General features: G+C 44.9%; 1 pseudogene; it reads left to right on the top strand.

Annotated features, from left to right (window-relative positions):
* Nucleotides 1-5166: 5166 nt before the first annotated feature.
* The window catches only part of LOC113884796, a 23024-nt pseudogene continuing 7872 nt past the window's right edge, over nucleotides 5167-20318 (top strand).

The following is a 20318-nucleotide window of genomic DNA, read 5'->3' as shown; positions in this document are numbered from 1 at the left end:
GGGACGAGGATGATGGGCGGGGGGTGGGCTGCAGAGACTGCACCCACGCTCCTGGAGGGAGATCTGTCTGCTGGAGGCTGGAGGTCAAAGCGCTGCCCCTGGACAGGTGTCTCCCTGGATACCGGGGCAGCCACTCTCGGTCCACGTCCAGCTGTGCTGGGTGGAGGAGGCAGATTCAGGAAGGCCCCCAGATCTGCTGTCGAAGTGCTCTGCTGGGGGGTCTGGACGGGGCTGAGTCTAGGTTTCTTTGGGGGGTTCACACATGTCAGGCTGGGGGTCTGCGCACATCTCTTGCCTGGAGCCTCGATGCGGCCCTTGGAGGCCGGGGCCAAATTCCTGCCGATGAGAGGCAATGCGGGGAGGCTGGATTTCACATCATCTCTCCTCATGGGTGACCCTCTTGGGTGATCTGGATCCTGGAAGGATTTCCTCTTGGATGTGTGGATAAGCATGGGCATGTTTGGGTGCTGTAAGAGAAGACCATATAGAGAGGCCAGGTATGAGAATCTTCTCTCCATCCAGTAAAACACCTCACAGGCATTAATTTTACATGATAAGATCCTCAACATCAGGGTGCTCATGTGACCTTGATAATGGCAAATGGAAATGTTCTAATAATGTCTCTTGTTAAGTAAGGGGAAGCAAGCTTTTGGTAGACCTTCTTCTCGAGACTGTACACAGATTGGTGATTTGCAGTGCCTTGATGGCGAAATGAGTTTTCATGTCCAGTTTTGGAGGACGAATCACAATTTACAGATTCCTGGTCTAATTTAAAGGATTCAACTATAGAAGCTGCTGATAAAATCACTCCCATGTCCCTGCCAGCTTCTCGCCAGACATGTGAGTAAGAATGCAAAATCAAAGGCACCGCGAAAAATGGCATCTGAAAAATAAATGATGACTTTGGTCAGGAAAGAACATGACCGTTTCCTACCACAGACAGGACTGAGACCAGCGGATTAAAGAGTGGGCCCAGCAGAGACTGACCCTCAGGCAGAGGCTGGGCTCTGGCTCCTCATTCCAGCTCTGTGGCTGCCGACTGCAGGGCCTCCTGGGAAATCGCTGCAGGAGCTTCCTCTGCTGCTCCTCTTTCCTGCAATACAAACATGTCAATTGTCAGAAACCCAGTGTCCTTCTCACAGTTGGGACCAACGGTGCTGAGGCCCAGCCCCTTTCTTAGTTTTGGAGTGACACCAGACCTGAACCCCTCTGCCTTTGTGCAGAACCCCCATGTCCTTCCCTGACTCCAGAGACCCCTCCAGGGCTTCAGGGCTAGTTAGCTGCAAAGTTGTGAGTGTTCCCCACTCTCCTTAGTGATTTCAGGGCCTAGTGTGAGCCCCTGAGTGTGGTCCCTGAGCACTGGCTCTTGTCTGTCTTCTTAGTTCCCCTGTCCTTTCTAGAGATGGCTCAGCATGGTGTCGACAAGGAGAGGAACAGTCTCCAGATTGCAGCCCAGACCTTGGGTCCCACCTCCCTGCCGCACACCTCTGCCTTTCCTCCTCCTCTCTCTCAGCCGTGTTAGGGGTCCCTGGGGTCGGTGTGTCCTGCAGCTTCCACGCCAGGTTCTCCTTACCAAATCTGGACCCCAAGGGCAGGGGGACCAGCGCCCCTTACCAGTGCTTCATGGGGCACCTGAGGCTCCTTGCTGTGTGCCCACAGGCTCCACAGTCCTTACACTTCACCTGTGGGTGGAGGAGAACCAAGTCAGTGAGTCATCAGAAGCCACAGGCACAAGGCCAAAGGGAATGGAAGGACGGATGGAGAGCATTGCATGCTGGTTCTGGAGAAAGGACATGGTCCCTCAGGTGCCAGGGTAGTTTCAATCTTGTGGTTCCCAAAGCCCTCGTCAGGAGGATCAGAGGAGGAGGGGCTGTTGGTCTAAGGTGAACTGTAAGAGTCCCATTGAAAGATCTGGATGAAGCCAGGGCAGACATAACCCCGAGGAGCCCCGATGGTCCCTCCCAGGCTCTGAGTGGCCAGATCTGCTGGGGAGGGAGGTCAAGGCAGCTATCTTTGGATGCAAATGTGCTAGTGAGTTATGGACCCAGAATATTCCAGGTCTAAACCCTGTCTCTGCAGTCCATGCCACTCACAGATTCCCTGCGGGTCCAAGCCTCCACTCACCATGGATTATTTCTCCTGTGGTAGGGGAGCCATCTGCCTCCCAGTCCCAGGCTTTGCTTGCTCACTTTCTGGTCTTGAAAGAGTCAGCAGGCTCTCAGCCATCCGTAATGACCAGCCATTTTCCACACCTACTGGAGATTTTTCTCAACCTTAATTTTTGGATCTCCTCTGTGAAAAGAAAGGAAAAACTGTCATATTGATGCAGAGACACAGAGACATCCCTGCCCTATTGACCCTAAATGGGGATCATGACATCGGGACCAGGTTTCTGACAATTTGACTTCTCCTGACCAGATCTTTCTCTTCACAGAAAGTAAAGAAGAACTAAAGAGCCTTTTGATGAAAGTGGAAGAAGAGAGTGAAAAAGTTGGCTTAAAACTCAACATTCAAAAAACTAAGATCATGGTAAATGGATAGGGAAGCAGTGACAGACTTTATTTTTTGGGGCTCCAAAATCACTACAGATGGTGACGGCAGCCATGAAATGAAAAGACGCTTGTTCCTTGGAAGAAAAGCTATGACCCATCTAGACAGCATATTAAAAAGCAGAGACATTCCTTTGCTGACAAAGGTCCATCTAGTCAAGGCTATGATTTTTCCAGTAGTCTTGTATGGACGTGAGATTTGGACTGTAAAAAAAGTGAATGCCGAAGGACTGATGCTTTTGAACTGTGATGTTTGAGAAGACTCTAGAGAGTCCCTTGGGCTGCCAGGAGAACCAACCAGTCCATCCTAAAGGAAATCAGTCCTGAATATTCACTGGAAGGACTGATGCTGAAGCTGAAACTCCCGTACTTTGGCCATCTGATGTTAAGAACTGACTCATAGGAAAAGACTTGATGCTGGGAAAGATGGAAGGCAGGAGAAGAAGGGGATGACAGAGGATGAGATGGTTGGATGGCATCACCGACTTGATGGACATGAGTTTGAGTAAGCTCCCAGAGGTGAAGATGGACAGGGAAGCCTGGTGTGCTGCAGTCCATGGGGTCCCAAAGACTCAGACATGACTGAAAGACTGAACTGAACTGCCCAGACATTTCTATATTCTCCCCTGATTTCCAAAACACAGATTAGGACCCAGACTAACATTCATTTGAATTTGCATCCTCAGAAGACTAAATTTAGAGACTTGAGTTACATGTATTACAGTCTAGGAGATAAAAGATCTCCCCACATGTACACAAACATTTGTGCTAGGGGGAAGCTACACTTAATATTGAGGAATTGGCATTTGAAAATCAAAAATAAGTGCGATTAATTTTGAAAACTGGAGTCTCTCATTCGACATCAGGGAAGGCAATTTTCAAGTACAAATTCACTTCAAATTATCTTCCTCTCTACTAGCTCAGATGATTCATGGCTGAGGGCCTGTTTTCTGGAACTTTCATCCTCAGCGTCTCATTTGTAGCTAGCTCATGTGAAATACATGTTTCAACTAAGGATGAACAAATAATGTTTTTGGCTTTCAATAGTATGCACATTCAATGGAAATCGAATCAGCCAGAGAGAAAAAAAAAAAAAAAACAGAAAAACAGTTGAGATGTTATTATTCTCCAGAACATGGAGAGACCTTAGTGCTATGATGCTGATGAATTAAGTCAGAGGCTGAAAGCAAAGACAAGAGGACTTCCCTCCTGGGTAGAAGAGTGAGAGCAAACACAGAAGGAACAAGCCAGAACAGTGACAAACACAGCAGAGACAGAGGCGACACACAGATACGAGAACAAGAGCCCACAGTAGGGAGGACGCTGCCAGCATCCACTAGATCACCATAAAAGCAAGAGGGTTGCAGAAAAACATCCACTTTTGCTTTATTGACTATGCCAAAGCCTTTGACTGTGTGGATCACAACAAACTCTGGAAAATTCTTAAAGAGATGGGAATACCAGGACACCTGTCCTGCCTCCTGAGAAATCTATATGCAGATCAGGGAGCAACAGTTAGAACTGGAGATGGAACAACAGACTGGTTTCAAATAGGAAAAGGAGTACCTCAAGGCTGTTTATTGTCACTCTGCTTATTTAACTTACATGCAGAGTGCATCATGAGAAACGCTGGGCTGGATAAAGAACAAACTGGAATGAAGATTGCCAGGAGAAATATTAATAACCTCAGATATGCAGATGGCACAAGCCTCATGGCAGAAAGTGATGAACTAAAGAGCCTCTTAATGATTGTGAAAGAGAAGAATGAAAAAGTTGGCTTAAAACTCAACATTCAGAAAACGAAGATCATGGCATCTGGTCCTATCACTTCATGGCAAATAGATGGGGAAACAGTGGAAACAGTGCCAGATGTTATTTTGGGGGGGCTCCAAAATCACTGCAGATGGTGACTGTAGCCATGAAATTAAAAGATGCTTACTCCTTGGAAGGAAAGTTAGGACCAACCTAGATAGCATATTGAAAAGCAGAGATATCATTTTCCCAGCAAAAGTCCGACTAGTCGAGGCTATGGTTTTTCCAGTGGTCAAGTATGGATGTGAGAGTTGGACTGAAGAAAGCTAAGTGCTGAAGAATTGATGCTTTTGAACTGTGGCATTGGAGAAGACTCTTGAGAGACCCTTGGACTGCAAGGCGATCCAACCAGTCCATCCTAAAGGAGATCAGTCCTGGGTTTTCATTGGAAGGACTGATGCTGAAGCTAAAACTCCAATCCTCTAGTCACCTCATGCGAAGAGTTGACTCATTGGAAAAGACCCCGATGCTGGGCAAGATTGAAGTAGGAGGAGAAGGGGACGACAGAGGATGAAATGGTTGGATGGCATCACCAACTCAATGGGCATGAGTTTGAGGAAACTCTAGGAGTTGGTGATGGACTGGGAAGCCTGCCATGCTGTAGTCCATGGGGTTGCAGAGAGTCAGACATGACTGAGTGACTGAACTGAACTGAGGAAGGAAGCTTCGGGGGAGAAGGCAGGATGGTACTGGTGGCCAAATGTGTAGTGCCAGTGAGAGAGGAAAATCTGGGTGGTGAGCATGAATAAGGTTCAAACAGCTGAAATGTGATAATGTACAAAAGGGCAGAGTCGTTGCAGTCAGCATGACGTGAGGTAGCCAGCAGGAGCTTGCCCGCCAGAAGAATAAGAAAAGGCAGAGCAGCTTGGTTAAGGAAATGCACTGAGCTGCTGTGGCAATTGTCCCCCAAGCAGAGGGACATACAGATCACGCAGCAGAAGCTGAGAAAGGCAAAAGGGAAGGGGGAAGCCAAGTAGCTTTGGGGATTCGTGTGCAACCCTCTTGCCCTTGGCCTGTGTCCCTGAAGCCAGTGCCCCCACGCTGGGGTTTCCTGCCACAGGGCTTCCGGGCCTCAGGACCGATGGCGTTCGCTTTGCCCTGAGTCTGCAGTGGGTCCCTTTTGTGCTTCCTTCCCCTCAGGTAGCCTCTCTCCCTTTCGGCCACTCTCAGAGGGTGAGGGGGTTATCCTTTCCCAGTCTTTTATTCCTGTGTCTTTTTTATTCACCCCAAAGTTTTAAAATTGGCTTTGTACTTGCAAAAAAAAAAAAAAAAAGTACAAATGAGACATCTAATATTAACATCAATGTTTACTCTATTTAAAAAATGAAATTATAAAGTTCAAGACAACTTCTCCTATTGCCAGGCCACACCACTACATAAGTTTACTATGGACTTTTTTTCAAGCGATATCCTGAACATCAGCTTTAAAAAGCAAACCATCCTAAAATCCAGCTGTGCTCCTCTTCTCTGTAGGAGATGATCAGAGAGGTGGGGAGGATGCCCTCACTGAGGGAAATGCAGCTTTGATGGTGGCTGAGGACCAGTCAAGAAGGAATGTCCCTTTCCCAGCTGACCTGAGGCTGCTCCAAGGTCGCATCAGCTTGTCGAGAATTTCTGAGCCAAGTGACATCATCTATTCCCTTTGGTCTAACCACATCTGAAGACATGTGAAGAGAAAGAAATAATTCACAATTTCCCTCATGTGTGGAACACAAAAGACAAACAAAAACAAAACAAGGAAAAAGAATTTTAAAGCAGACAACGTGGACATAATAGCAAATACAAAGATACACAGATCTGAGTAAAGGAAATCAGAAGCGGAGCCTCAAAGAAAATGAGGCAGCAAATAGTAACAGAGGAAAACCGCAGTTTTTGGTGCTGAGAAGGTGTGTGGTTCACAGAAGCTGAAATGTATGGTGATGCACATAAAACTTCACTAAAATTATATTGTGATAATACCAAAACTTAAAACAATTAAAATAAAATTCTAAAGAAATTCGAGAATCCATCCCCAGCTGCCTAAAGCCACATCACTACATGATTTTACTCTTGTCCCATTTCCCTGAGGGACTAGCCAAACACCAAATTTAAACCACACAACCTGAAATTCAGCTGTGAACCTCTAGTCTGTCAGAAGATGCTCAGAATCAGGAGTGCTAGACACTGCAGCTGAGGAGATGCAGCTTCCAGGTTGGCTGAGGAGGGTCAGAGGGGAAATCTCCCTTTCCTTCTGACTTGATACTCTGCTAAGCTCACATGACCTTGATGATGTTCTCTTTCCTTTTTTTTTTTTTTTTTTTGGATGAGGTTTTCTTAACCAATCAACGTTACGTAGGCTACAGTCCAGGGGGTCACAAGGAGTCAGACACAACTGAGCGACTGAACAGCAAAACTCACCCTGTATCTCTCAGTGCCTTGAAGACCCATTTAGAAAAGAGAAATATGTTGTGAATTCACTTCGATTTGGAACACTAAACACAAATTTCAAAAGCAAATAAGTCAAAACCAAAAGAAAGGAAAGCAAATGACACAAAAGCAAACATTCTCACAGAACAGAGCAGGGCATGTCAGAGGATAGTGGCAAGGGGATGGCCGAGGAGTGAAACGGGTCCACAGGATGGTTACAAAAATACCCAAGTTGTTGGTGCTCACCAATTTTATAATCTACTGGAATTGAAATATATTTTTTGTACACATAACGTTTAATCTAACAAATTCACTGAATCAGTTCAGTTCAGTCACACAGTGGAGTCTGACTCTTTGCAACCCCATGAATCACAGCACCATGCCAGGCCTCCCTGTCCATCACCAACTCTTGGAGTTCACTGAAGCTCATGTCCATTGAGTTGGGATAGCCATGCAGCCATCTCATTCTCTGTCGTACCCTACTCCTCCTACCCCCAATCCCTCCCAGCATCAGGGTCTTTTCCAATGAGTCAACTCTTCCCATGACGTGGCTAAATGTTTGGAGTTTCAGCCTCAGCATCAGTCCTTTCAATGAACACCCAGGACTGATCTCCTTTAGGATGGACTGGTTGGATCTCCTTGCAGTTCAAGGGACTCTCAGGAATCTTCTCCAACACCAAAGTTCAAAAGCATCAATTCTTCAGCACTCAGCTTTCTTCACAGTCCAACTCTCACATCCAGACATGACCACTGGAAAAAACCTAGCCTTGACTAGATGAACATTGTTTGGCAAAGTAATATCTCTGCTTTTCAATACGCTATCTAGGTGGGTCTTAACTTTCCTTCCAAGGAGTAAGGATCTTTTAATTTCATGTCTGCAGTCACCATCTGCAGTGATTTTGGAGCCCTCAAAATTAAAGTCTGCCACTGTTTCCACTGTTTCCCCACCTATTTGCCATGAAGTGATGGGACCAGATGCCATGATCTTCGTTTTCTGAATGTAGAGGTTTAAGCCAACTTTTTCACTCTCTGCTTTCACTTTCATCAAGAGGCTTTTTAGTTCCTCTTCACTTTCTGCCATAAGGCTGGTATCATCTGCACATCTGAGGTTATTGATATTTCTCCCGGCAATCTTGACTCCAGCCTGTACTTCTTCCAGCCCAGCATTTCTCTCATGATGTACTCTGCATATAACTTAAATAAGCAGGGTGAAAACAGCCAGCCTTGACATACTCCATTTCCTATTTGGAACCAGTCTGTTGTTCCATGTCCAGTTCTAACTGTTGCTCCGTGACCTGCATATAGGTTTCTCAAGAGGCAGGTCAAGTGGTCAGGTATTCCCATCTCTTTCAGAATTTTCCACACTTTATCGTGACCCACACAGTCAAAGGCTTTGGCATAGTCAATAAAGCCAAAATAGATGTTTTTCTGGAACTCTCTTGCTTTTGCTATGATCCAGCAGATGTTGGCAATTTGATCTCTGGTTCCTCTGCCTTTTCTAAAACCAGCTTGAACATCTGGAAGGTGACGGTTCATGTACTGCTGAAGCCTGGCTTGGAGAATTTTGAGCATTACTTTACTGGCATGTGAGATGAGTGCAATTGTGTTTAAGCATTCTTTGGCATTGCCTTTCTTTGGGATTGGAATGAAACCTGACCTTTTCCAGTCCTGTGGCCACTGCTGAGTTTTCCAAATGTGCTGGCATATTGAGTGCAGCACTTTCACAGCATCATCTTTAGGGATTTGAAACAGCTCAACTGGAAATCCATTACTTCCACTAGCTTTGTTTGTAGTGATGCTTTCTAAGGCCCACTTGACTTCACATTCCAGGATATCTGGCTCTAGGTGAGTGTTCACACCATCAGTGTTCCAGAGGAGCCAGCCCAAATTGAAGGAGTGGTGGCTGCTTGGGTGCAGGAGGGCTGAGAGGAGCTACTCCACCTTCAAGGTCAGGAGGGGCGACTGTGAGGAGATAGCCCTCATCCAAGGTAAGGAGCAGCAGCTGCGCTTTCTGGAGCAGCCATGGAGACACACCCCTCGTCCAAGGTAAGAGAAATCTAAGCAAGATGGTAGGTGTTGCGAGAGAGTATCAGAGGGCAGACACATGGAAACCACAATCACAGAAAACTAGCCAATCTGATCACACGGACCACAGACTTGTCTAACTCAATGAAACTAATCCATGCTGTGTGGGGTCGCTCAAGACTGGAGGGTCATGGTGGAGAGGTCTGACAGAATTTGGTCCACTGTAGAAGGGAATGGCAAACTACTTCAGTATTCTTGCCTTGAGAACCTGTGAACAGTATGAAAAGGCAAAATGATAGGATACTGAAAGGGGAACTCCCCAGGCTGGTAGGTGCCCAATATGCTACTGGAGATCCATGGAGAAATATCTCCAGAAAGAGGGAAGGGATGGAGCCAAAGCAAAAAATAATACCCTGTTGTGGATGTGACTGGTGATAGAAGTAAGGTCCAATGCTGTAAAGAGCAATATTGCATAGGAACCTGGAATGTCAGGTCCATGAATCAAGGCAAATAGGAAGTGGTCCAACAGGAGATGGCAAGAGTGAACGTTGACATTCCAGGAATCAGCAAACTAAAATGCACTGCAATGGGTGAATTTAACTCAGATGACCATTATATCTACTCCTGTGGGCAGGAATCCCTTAGAAGAAATGGAGTAGCCATCATGGTCAACAAAAGCGTCTGAAATGCAGTACTTGGATGCAATCTCAAAAACCATAGAATGATCTCTGCTCATTTCCAAGGCAAACCATTCAATATCATGGTAATCCAAGACTATGCCCCAACCAGTAATGCTGAGGTACCTGCAGTTGAAGGTTCTATGAAGACCTACAAGACCTTTTAGAACTAATACCCCCCAAAACATGTCCTTTTCATTGTAGGGGACTGGAATGCAAAAGTAAGATGTTAAGAAACACCTGGAGTAACAGGCAAATTTGACCTTGGAGTACGGAATGAAGCAGGGCAAACACTAATAGAGTTCTGCCAAGAGAATGCACTGGTCATAGCAAACACCCTCTTCCAACAACACAAGAGAAGACACATGGACATCACCAGATGGTCAACACCGAAATCAGATTGATTGTATTCTTTGCAGCCAAAGATGGAGACGCTCTTTACAGTCAGCAAATAAGACTGGGAGCTGACTGTGACTCAGATCATGAACTTCTTATTGCCAAATTCAGACTTAAGGTGAAGAAACAGGGCAAAACCACTAGACCATTCAGGTATGACCTCAATAAAATCCCTTATGATTATACAGTGGAAGGGAGAAATAGACTTCAGGGACTAGATCTGATAGGCAGAGTGCCTGAGGAACTATGCACAGAGGTTTGTGACACTGTACAGGAGACAGGGATCAAGACCATCCCCATGGAAAAGAAATGCAGAAAAGCAAAATGGCTGTCGGAGGAAGCCTTCCGAATAGCTGTGAAAAGAAGAGAAGCCAAAAGCAAAGGAGAAAAGGAAAGATATAAGCATCTGAATGCAGAGTTCCAGAGAATAGCAAGGAGAGATAAGAAAGCCTTCCTCAGCGATCGATGCAAAGAAAGAGAGGAAAACAAGAGAATGGGAAAGACTAGACATCTCTTCAAGAAAATCACCCTAGAAAAATCATGAAATGTAAACATCAAAGTATCCATACCCCATCGCCTAGACCACATCGGTACCTCTTTTGTCTACTGTCCCATTTCTCCTATGTACACACACCACCGAATTTAAATCAGCCTTAATCCCAGCTGCATACCTCTTACCTGTCAGTAAATGCTCAGAATGTTGGTGATGGACACTCTGTGCACATTTGAAGGTGGCTAAGGATGGGCAGAGGGGTCATTTCTCTTTCCTGCTGCCCCTTGAGTCTGTTCACACTTCTACTGACTTTGACGAGGTTGTATTAATCCAATCAAGGTTAAGTATCACCTTTGATCTAACAACATCTTGCAGACACTTTCCCTAAAGAGAAATACCTTATAAATTCACTCATATATGGAACACTAAATACAAAGAAAAAGAGGGAATAACTACCAAACATTATTAAGAGACAGCAAACGACACAAGAATAAACACACATTCACAGAACAGAGCAGTGGGTGTCAGGGGGTGGCAGTAAAAGAGGCCCACAGGATGGCAAAAGCGAAACCTAGCTTTTGGTGCTGGTCAGTTTTATGGCATGCCAGAATTGAAATCTATTTTTATGCAAATAGAACAGGTACTATTGTAATCCAAAGGTACTCTAGAAAAAGAAATACCTAAAAATTACATTATCCATGCCTCAGTGCATCCCTTTTGACTCAGCAGGTAAAGAATCTGCCTGCAATGCTGGAGACCTGGGTTTGATCCCTGGGTTGGGAAGATTACCTGGAGAAGAGAAAGGCTACCCACTCCAATATTCTGGCCTGGAGAATTCCATGGACTATACAGTCCATGTGATAGCAAAGAGTCTGGAAAGACTGAACAACTTTCACAGTGCATAAAGCCACCTGTGTACATATTTTATCTATGTCTTGTTTCTCTGGGGGGTACACTGAACGCCAAATAAGAACAAACATCCTGAAATCCAACTGGGTACCTCCCATCTGTCCGTAGATGCTCATAATGGTGGGAGCTGGACTCTGTCCACTGGAGGAGATGCAGCCTCGGAGGTGGCTGAGGGTCCGTGGTGGAATTTCCCTTTCTTAGCTGACTTGTTACTGCTCCAAGGTCATGTGACCTTGTTAAGACTTTCCTGACCAATCCAAGTCATATATCAGCTTTGTTCTTTACATGTCTGAAGACAGATTAAGAGAAGAGAAACACCTATTGACTCTACTCATGTGTGAAGCAGGAAGAAACCAAGAAACAAAAAGAAATCAAGTGAAAAAAAAATCAAGGAACAAAACAAATGACACAAGAACACATACACAGATACTCGGAACTGAGTGGTGGATGCAGCGGGGAATTGGCAGGCGGGAGGGCCCAAGGGTAACACAGTCAGGGAGAGTAAAGGAGGAAAGATAACGTGTTGGTGCTGAGCAGGTGCACGGTATGCAGGAGCTGAAATATATTGTTGTAAACCTAAAACTCATCTAATATTATAACAGAATACCTCAGAAAAATAAAAATTTAAATTTAAAAAAATTAAAGAATCTTCACCCCATTGTCTAAAGCCACATCACTACATATTTTGATTGCTGTTCCATTTCTCTGGGCGTGTAGCCAAACACCACATATATTTCAAGCCAACCTGAAATCCAGCTGCACTCCTCCTATCTGTCAGTAGAATCTCAGAAAAATGGGTGCTGGACAAACTTCACTGGATGACATGAAGCTACTCAGGAGGCTGAGGATGTGTCCATGGGGAAAGTTGTCTTTGCAAACTGACCTTCATGCTACTCCAAGGTCATATGACCTTGTTGAGCCATTTGTACCAAAGGAATGAAATGAATGACAATAGACAGACAAGACAATTGGTTGCCCCTTACCCTTGCTCAGTTTTACCACCTGACTATCCCCAGAATTCCTCGTGAAGAGTTTGAAGCTAATGATGGAGTTTCCCTGGTAGTTTAGTGGATAAGACTCCACCTGCAAGTGCAGGAGACATAGGTTCGATCCCTGGTCTGGGGAGATCACACATGCTACATAGCAACTAAGCCCATGTGCCACTATTGAGCCTGCGTTCTAGCGCCCGGGAGACACAACTATTGAGTCCATGCACCATAGAGCCTGTGCTCTGCAGTAAGAGAAGCGATTACAAGCAGAAGCCTGCATAGTGCAACCAGAGAGTAGCCTTGGCTCACTGCAACTAGAGAAAAAGCCCTCATAGCAAAAATACCCGTAATAGCTAAAATTAAATAAATAAGTAAGTAAGAAAAAAAAAAAAGAAAAGAAAAGTAGTAAGTACCATCCTTTTGTGTGTTTCTGTGAGTGGACTCGGGCCTTCTTGGGGAATTGTGCTGCTTTGGCAGGAACACACCTCATCCGAGTGGATCCCAGGAAGACTCTCCCTGGAGATATGGGTTCAGTATGGATGTGTGTCAAAGGATAACTTTCCAAGTCCTACAGACAAGAGGGGCGATTTGCTTTGTGATGACATTCATTTCTTTCTTTGGAAAAGGACATTGCACTAATTCTTTTAAAACCTTGCTTCTGTGATGGCTGATAGTTTTAGGTATTTTATATTCTTTATATTCTTGCAGATTTACCCCATGAGCTTATGTGAGGGTAACAAGACTGGGTTTCTGTCGAGACTGCTGTGTGCATAATTCAGGAATCAGCTGAGTAAGATAAAGAGTACAATCATGGAAGGAACTCTTCATCCACTTGGCTCAGTTCAGAGATTTGGGACAAAATAACAAAGATTTCTGAGGTCTTGGAGGGCAGAGATCAGATGTCTGTCTCTTGAGCCCCAGGTGGTTTCCATCTGCAGACATAGGTTGAAGGGCCTCAAATAATGTAAGACCAGATGTCTCTGAGACTCCCCCCAGGTCCTTGCTTGAGCAGGTCGTGACATTCTGGGAAACCTGGCCAGTGGAGCTGAAGATCAGAGCTGTGTCACCCCCAGGGCCTGAAGGGGTAGATAGGGTGGGGAAATGTTGAAATGAGTGGAGCTGAGTTGTGTGGAAAGAGCAGTGGAGATAGGGGGACTCAGAGAGTGGGACTGAGTCTCTGTCCACTTTCCCAGAGTGCAGACCTGCGTCCCTGTGTTTACAGGGGCCCAAAGAAACCAGACTTCCCAGGTGGCACAACTGATAAAGAACCCACCTGCCAATGCAGGAGACATAAACAGACATGAATTTGATCCCTGAGTTGGGAAGATCCCCTGACGGAAGGCATGGGAACCCATCCAGTATTCTTGCCTAGAGAATCCTATGGACAGAAGAGCCTGGCAGGCTCTGGTCCATGGGATCAAAAAGAGCTGGACACGACTGAAGCAACTAGCATGAACACAGGCAAAGCAACCAGACAGCAATATTAAGCTCCTTTAGCCACAAACGATTGTTTGAATGTTTACATTATTTATTGTACACACAAATTTTAACTTCTTACAAAACTTTACATCCACGTTGCCAGGTCTCTTCATTCTCCATTTCATGCCACGTTTTCATGAATAGATCTCTCCCCAAATCACAGTCTACTGTTTGCTGTTGTTGTTGTTCAACTGCTAGGTTGTGACTAACTCTGCAACCCCATGGACTGTACCCCCAGGCTCTTTTTTCCATGGGGTTCTCTAGGCAAGAATGCTGGAGTGGGTTGCCATTTCCTTCTCCAAGGGATCTGGACCCAGGGATAAAACCCATGTCTCCTGCATTGCAGGTGGATTTTTCACCACTGAGCCACCAGGGAGACCTGATTGTATGTTACATTATTTTTTAGGGGCTTGCACAAAGGATCTTTCAGGGGTTTTCCCTGCCACACAAAGAATCTGCTTGTAATGCAGGAGACCTGGGTTCTATCCCTGGGTTAGGAAGAATCTCTGAAGAAGGGAATGGCAACCCACTCCACTATTCTTGCCTGCAGAATTCCTTGGACAGAGGAACCTGGTGGGCTACAGTCCGTGGGGTCACAAAGAGTCTGACACGACTGAGTGACTAACACTACACCTCCTACACAGAATTTTTTTTTTCTGATATGAAATCCAGCTGTAACTCCACTGTGATTTTAGGATTGCTGCATCCTCAGTGTGATAAGTTTGTGTTGACTGAGAAATAAGTGATCACCGAAGACTTCCCTTCCTTCATGATACTGACAGTATGTTGTATAGTCTGAGTACATGTGGACCAGAGGGGTTGCTCTATGGAGACAGAATTTCTCAGAACCTTCTGTGAAATCACTTCTCTAGGATAAATTGTTCAGAAGTATGCCTTGGTGCTGCTCAACACACCTTAGTATTTCTCAAAGGTCTTCATCTTTGTCCTTGTTTTAGTGCTTATTTTTTTCGCGGAATTTCTTGTGCACATGAAGCCTGGGCTTGGCTGAATGTTGTTGACAGTTTTCAAAGTCCTAGGGGTCCTCCCATGGAGTTGGCTCACGTTGAACAATAATTATGAAAGAAAAAACTAGGCATTCTTATCCTCTGCTCACATCCTCTAGGGTCTTTAAGAGTTGGGAGTTGTTGCTGAAAACACCCATATTGTATTTAGAGGGAGTTCTGCTAAGTTGGAGAAGGCAATGGCACCCACTCCAGTACTCTTGCCTGGAAAATCCCATGGACGGAGGAGGCTGGTAGGCTGCAGCCCATGGGGTCGCACAGAGTCAGACAGGGACTGAAGTGACTTAGTAGCAGCAGCAGCAGCTGCTAAGTTACCTGAGGTAGGCCAATGACTAAAGGCTTTGCCACAGAGATAGCGCACATGTGGATCCAGTCCACAGTTGATTCCGGTCTGGACCGGGGAGTATGATGCCTGAAGGAGCCTCCATATTGATTACAGACAAGTACTTTAGTGAGGGTGAGACTTGGTGAGTTTAAATGCTAACGCTATGGCTGCTGTTCCTCCCACATTCCTCATGTGTGGAATGTGGAGGAAGAACAGCATGTCACCTCAGGTGAGAAAGTCTACTGAGAGCCTTCCTGGTTTTCTCTCTGGTGCTGGGTTCCCTCATGTTGTCTAAGGAAAGAGCCATGACTTAAAGCGTTTCCCACAGAGCTGACACTCATAGGTTGCTCACCCGTGTGTGTTCTCTCATGCCTTCTCCGGTTTGCTAATTGATGAAGGTGCTCCCACACCGCTGACATGTATAGGGTTTCTCTCCTGTGGGTTATTTTGTGCCGAGTCAATCCAGAACACTGGACTGAAGGCCTTCCCACACACAAGGACAACGTGAGGTTCTCTCCAGCGTGGATTCTCTTGTGCTGACTAAGGCCAGAGCTTTGGCTAAAGACTCCCACACTGACAACATTCATAGTGCTTCTCTTTGGGATTGTTTGTCTCATGTTTTCTAAGGTAAGAGATTTGATGAAAAGTTTTCTCACACAGGTGACATTTATAGAGCTTCTCTCCTGTGTGTTTTCTCATGTTTCAGGTAGGAACTTTGAAGAGTTCCCACACAAGTGGCCTTCGAATCATTTCTCTCCAATCTGGACCCGGTTGTGGTTTCTCAGAAAATAGCCGTTTCCACAGAGACTGCATTTGTTTGGGTTCTCTCCCGTGTGAATCATCCTGTGTCATCTGAGGTTAAAGTAATTATTAAAGACTTTTCTACATAGAGGACATTCACATGATTTTCCTCTAGTGTGAATAGGACCCTATGCATTAAGAAATGATCCTTGACTACATGATTTTCCACACTGTTTGCTGACATGTTACCTTCTTAAGTGAATTGATGAATGTTGAAGTGAAGATCTAGAAGCTAATTCATCTCTCAAATTAGTTCATGCAGCAGGATCCCCTTGCTGGTGAGAAACATGTTTTGGGAAAGGAGATATGAGGCTGTTGCTGGTTTGCCCATGTCTAGGCAGACACTTATTCTTCTACATGTTCACCCTAGAGCATCAACCAGGAATAGTCTCCTGGTAAAATGTCTCCCGTGTTAGTTGCAAACATGTTGTGATACTCCCCTTCAGGCACAAACATTCTCTTTTATAGTTTCCAAACCCCAGATATCAGATTAATTTTGAAAACTTCAGTGTGTTCTAAAGACTAGGAGATGAACAATGTTCATGCTATTGACTTTTTTCCTTACATTAGTTTTAAGCTCATAATCAGTTAACCAATTTCAGACTATCCAAAAATTTGCTCTGAAAGAGCTTTATCTCAACTTACACATAGGCAACTGTGCTCAATTACCAACTTGTCACACTGCTGGGTCTTTCATTTGGATGACTGAGGTTCCCACCCCTGAAACTTACTACTGACATAGTAGAGGATATGTGCTTTCTGTAGACACTTCACATAAATATAATTTCTTGTTGTTTAAGGGATCGTTCACTGCCTAAAGAATGGAAAAAATATAGATTTTAGAATGGCATTAGGGAAATAAAATGTAGACAACCACCAAGATCATTGAGTATGTTTCAAATATTGGCACTCAGTTGGAGAAACTGTATATAGCAAGGAATTACTCAATGTAGTATTTGAAAGAAATATTTTAAAAGTCATTATCTATTAGAAAAGAAAAACAGAATGAAAATATAACAATGTAATGTGGGCAGGTGACATTGGGTCAGAAAATGGTGGAAAAAACATGAAATGGCAGGTTCAAGACAAGAATCACTATGTGAAAATTTAAGTGCAATAACTCCATAAGAAACCTCTTCCTTAAATACGAGAAAATGGCAGGAAGTAATATGAATTGTGATGATAGGGGCCCAGAATGATGACAACCCGAGGAATATGCCCCAATGTCCTCACTTCCACTTTGGAATATATCCCTGCCTTCATCAGACTTTCATCTGGTATCTCTAAGTACTTAACACACCGGCTGAAACTGTTTTTGCCCTGAAGCCCAGGCCCCTGACGCTCACCTGGACTCTGACCTTGGAGGCCTCCTGCTCCTTCAGTCCACAGCTCTGTTCCTTGTTTCAGCTATGAAATCACATCTGATTTGCTAATTTGATATCCTGTTTGATTTAAAAAAATGTGGATTTTGAGTGTGGACTAATTACCCTTTGCTGTGCTCAAGTCATGGGTAAGGTAGTGAAGACAATAAAGAGATAATTGAAGGTCGGTGCAGGTAACATCTTCACTGGACAGAACAGTGAAGGTCCTTCAGCAGACCAGGAGGAAACCCAGAGCAGCAGCAAAAACAGTGAGGCTGTCTAAGGCTGATGCCCGTGCACCAGTTCAGAGAGAGGCCACAGAATCCTCATTCTTTTCCAAATGGGAAAGATCAAAAGACTCTACAGTGGGCTGAATATTCCTGTCAAACAGGATCCAGTAGTGTGATTCACCTTACAGGAAAAATCGAAATTATGTCATATACAGGACTCTGGCGGTAAGTCTTCATGGAGTGATTCGAACAGAATTATTATTATTTTAAATATGTGATCCTTTTATTTATGCATTAAAATGTCCATTGAATCCCCAGTCCTGTTCTGAATGTTGAGACTAAGTACCAATAAAGATATGAAAGCAGGGGCTGGGCAGGGAGGCGCGCGCGGGCTGCATCGATGAGAGTAAGGATCTGGCCTGAATACCCAGAGAGCTATCTGAGCGAAATAATTTAGGCTAGCAAACCAGACTGTGGGATATCTACCACGCGAAAAGCCAGCCCTAACTTAAGATACTGCCAGGCCCGCACACGGAACAAAGAACTAAACAGAGATAGCCGGCTGCAGACCATCCCCCTCCGGTGACAGGCAGCCAGAGCCGGAAGTGGGCAATCGCAGCCCCAGAGAGACATTATCTATAAAACTGTAAGCAGGCTTTTTTGCTAACTAAAACTTCCTGGGGGTCTGGACGGTCAACATCTGCCTGAGAAGGTGCGCCGATTGTACACCTAGATAACCAAGCGGCGGGGAGGCGATAAGTTGCAGCAATCGCACTCGCCAAACACCTCATCACCTGAGCTGCTCAGGCCTGGGAAGGGCACAAAACGCAGGCCCAACCGAGTCTGCGCCTCTGAAGACTACCCGAGTGCCTGAACCTGAGCGGCTTGGAGCCGGGAGGTGCAAGCAGCCCAGGGCCAGCCACGGATGGTTCCAGCAGAGCAACCTAGAGCCTGAGCAGTGTGGGCAGGGAGGCTACACGCGCCATGAGTGGGGGCAGACCCAGTGTGGCCGAGGCACTGCGAGCACACGCCAGTGTTATTTGTTTGCAGTGTCCCTCCCTCCCCACAGCTCGACTGAACAAGTGAGCCTAAAAAAATAAAAGTGTCCACCACCGTTCCCTTTGTGTCTGGGTGGAAACCAGACACTGAAGAGACCAGCAAACAGAAGAAGCTATAACAGAGGGAACCGCCTTGCAAGTTACAGGCCATAGATTAACCCTGTGGTTAGTACCGACTACATAGGAAGGGGCCTATAGATCTTGAGAAATATAAGTCGGACCAAGGAACTAGCCGAAAGTGAACTGACCCCACAATACTCACAACAAAACCAGAGAAAGTCCTAGATACATTTTTACTATTTTTACGATCATTCTTTCTTTCTTTTTTTTAATTAAAAAAATTTAAGTCCTCTATTATTCCTTTAATTTTCACTTTTATAACCTACTATTACTTTGCAAAAAAAAAGACCCTATTTTTTTAAAGCAAACTTCATATATATATTTTTTTTATCATTTTTGTGACCTTGTTTTTTTTTATTTTCTTCTTTTCTTTAACATTGTATTTTTGAAATTCCAATCTCTACTCTAGATTTTTAATTTTAGCTTTTTGGTATTTGTTATTAATTTTGTACCTATATTTTCTTTATAAGTTTTGTGACTTTGTTTTTGTTTGTTTGTTCTCTCTTTCTTTTCCTTCTTCTTTTCTTTAACATTGTATTTTTGAAATTCCAAACTCTACTCTAGATTTTTAACTTTTGCCTTTATATATTTGTTACCAATTTTGTACCTTTAAGAACCCAATCTTCAGTACCCATTTTTCACTAGGGAGTGAGATTACTGGCTTGACTGCTCTCACTCCCTTTGGACTCTCCTTTTTCTCCACAGGTCGCCTGTGTCTCCTCCCTAATCCCTCTCTACTCTACCCAACTCTGTGAATTTCTGTGTTTCCAGACGGTGGAGAACACTTAGGGAACTGATTACTGGCTGGATCTGTCTCCCTCTTTTCATTTCCCCCTTTTATCCTCCTGGCCACCTCTGTCTCCTTCCTCCTTCTTCTCTTCTCTGTATAACTCCGTGAACATCTCTGAGTGGTCCAGTTGTGGAGTGCACATAAGGAAGTGATTACTGGCTAGCCCACTCTCTCCTCGATTGATTCTACCTCATCTCATTTGGGTCACCTCTAACTCCCTCCTCCCTCTTCTCCATGTAACACTGTGAACCTCTCTGGGTGACCCTCACGGTGGAGAAACTTTTCATCTTTAACGTAGATGTTTATCAATGGTGCTGTATAGAAGGAGAAGTTTTGAAACTACTGTAAATATAAGACTGATAACTGGAAGCAGGAGGCTTAAGTCCAAACCCTGACTCCAGGGAACTCCTGACTCCAGGGATCATTAATTGACAGGAGCTCATCAAACGCCTCCATACATACACTGAAACCAAGCACCACACAAGAGCCAACAAGTTCCCAGGGCAAGACATACCAAGCAAATTCTCCAGCAACACAGGAACACAGCCCTGAGCTCCAAGACACAGGCTGCCCAAAGTCACCCCCAAAACCAAAGACATCTCATAACTCACGACTGGACACTTCATTGCACTCCAGAGAGAAAGAACCAGCTCCACCCACCAGAACACCGACACAAGCTCCCTAACCAAGAAACCTTGACAAGCCACCTGTACAACCCCACCCACAGTGAGGAAATTCCACAATGAAGAGAATTCCACAAACTGCCAGAAACAGAAAGGACACCCCAAACTCAGCAATTGTAAACAAGATGAAGAGACCGAGGAATACCCAGCAGGTAAAGGAACAGGATAAATGCCCACCAAACAAACAAAAGCC

Source organism: Bos indicus x Bos taurus, chromosome 27, assembly GCF_003369695.1.
Source record: "Bos indicus x Bos taurus breed Angus x Brahman F1 hybrid chromosome 27, Bos_hybrid_MaternalHap_v2.0, whole genome shotgun sequence".
Taxonomy (NCBI): domain Eukaryota; kingdom Metazoa; phylum Chordata; class Mammalia; order Artiodactyla; family Bovidae; genus Bos; species Bos indicus x Bos taurus.
The sequence above is the reverse complement of the archived record's forward strand: the minus strand, read 5'-3'. Positions and strand labels throughout refer to the sequence as shown.